This window comes from Heteronotia binoei, chromosome 9 (assembly GCF_032191835.1).
Source record: "Heteronotia binoei isolate CCM8104 ecotype False Entrance Well chromosome 9, APGP_CSIRO_Hbin_v1, whole genome shotgun sequence".
In the NCBI taxonomy this organism is placed as follows: Eukaryota; Metazoa; Chordata; class Lepidosauria; order Squamata; family Gekkonidae; genus Heteronotia; species Heteronotia binoei.
This window is the reverse complement of record NC_083231.1, coordinates 65,297,391-65,299,219: the sequence shown is the minus strand read 5'-3', so window position 1 is coordinate 65,299,219 and position 1,829 is coordinate 65,297,391. Positions and strand designations below refer to the sequence as shown.

At 42.4% G+C, this 1,829-nt stretch overlaps 1 pseudogene; it reads left to right on the top strand.

The window, feature by feature from the left end:
• Positions 1 to 499: 499 nt before the first annotated feature.
• On the top strand, positions 500 to 1,404 carry LOC132577585 (small ribosomal subunit protein uS5-like; annotated as a pseudogene).
• The last annotated feature ends 425 nt before the right edge of the window (positions 1,405 to 1,829 follow it).

The following is a 1,829-nucleotide window of genomic DNA, read 5'->3' as shown; positions in this document are numbered from 1 at the left end:
GTCCCTTAAATGTGATGGCCAGAATTCCCTTTGGAGTTCAGTCATGCTTGTTACAACCTTGCTCCTGGCTCCACCTGAAAAGTCTCCTGGCTCCACCTACAAAGTCCCCAGGTATTTCTTGAGTCGGACCTGGCAACCCTATTTTGAAATAATTATCATGTTCAATCTATTACCTATTCAGAAGCAAACCAGTTTGGATCTGTATACTATCACAGGTACAAAAGCCCACTCATAGAGAAAATCTCTGATTTTTGAAGGTGAAGACAGCTTTTAGAAATTGCTACTTTTCGCCAGGTCTCTTTTTCTAGCAGGAGCTCCTCTGCATATAAGGCCATGCCCTTCTGATGTAGCCAATCCTCCAAGAGCTTAGAGGGCTCTTAGTACAGGGCCTACTGTAACCTCCAGGAGGATTGGCTGCATCGGGGGTATGTGGCCTAATATTCAGAGAAGCTCCTGCTAGAAAAAGAGCCCTGCTTTTCACTAGTCTATCAAACACCAAATGGTGGATGATGCGAGTGCAGCAGGAGGGGCAGAAAGAGTCGTGGTAGTGGAGTTGCCAGAGGAGGCTTCTGAGGAGGCTTTAGAGGTGGTGGCTAGGGCCATGGAAGAGGATGCAGACAGGACCATGGGGCCCATGGTGGAAAGGTTGAAGATAAAGAATGGCTTCCAGTCACCAAACTTGGCCACTTGGTCAAAGACATGAAAGTCAAGTCTCTAGGAGATATCTACCTCTTTTCCTTTCCAATCAAAGAGTCTGAGATTGTTGACTTTTTTCTTGGGCACATCGCTGAGAGATGAAGTTCTGAAGATCATGCCTGTCCAGAAGCAAACCAGGCTAGGCAGCACACCAGGTTCAAGACCTTTGTTACCATCAGTGACTACAACAGCCATATTAACCTTGGAGTCAAAAGCTCCAAGGAAGTCACCACATAAATTTGTGGGACCATCATCTTGACTAAGCTGTCCATCATGCCCCCGAGGTGTGGCTATTAGGATAACAAGATCAGCAAGCCCATACCATACCACGCAAGGTGATATACCACCGTGAGTCTGTCTTGGTGCACCTCATCTCTGTACCATGTGGTTCTGGAATTGTGTCTGCATCAGTTATCAAGAAACTGATTATGATGGTTAGGATTAATGATTGCCATACCTCCACCAGTGGCTGCACTGTCACCCTGAGCAACTTTGCTAAGTTGCTTTAATGTCATCTCCAAAACCTACAGTTACCTGACCCCTGACCTTTGGAAGGAAACCATGTTCACCAAGTCTCCTTACCAGGAGTTTACCAACCAACTGTCCAAGGCCCACACTACCAGCGTCTCTGTGAAAAGGGCCCAGATGGCTGGCCCTGGCAACCACCTAATGGCTTTTTTGTCCAAAAAAATAAAAACTGATCAATGAAAAAAAAATTGATACTTTTCACTGAAGAAACCAGGAGATAACCAACCTTCTAGAAAATTCAGTTGTATAATACATAGACTTACATAAATAATTCAATCAACTCTAAGGAATAGTAGTCAGATAACACAGTTAGCTATACGAGATATTCATGGGGGGAAACATATCTAAAACGACTAAAAGAGCAGATAGAAAGTAATTGTACAAATATTACTTCTACATAAAATGTTTCACATTGCTGCCTTAAAGATCTGTTCTAGGTCTCTTGAGTTTCTGTTACTTCTTTTTTACAAAATTCTATGCTCATTTTATAAAAATAAAATGAATATTGTTTTCTTCATGCAGTAAGGCAACATTAAAATTAAGCTAAAAGTCTGTTGTCAGAGTTTCAATGTCAAATTACATTATGAGGCATACGTATTAAGACT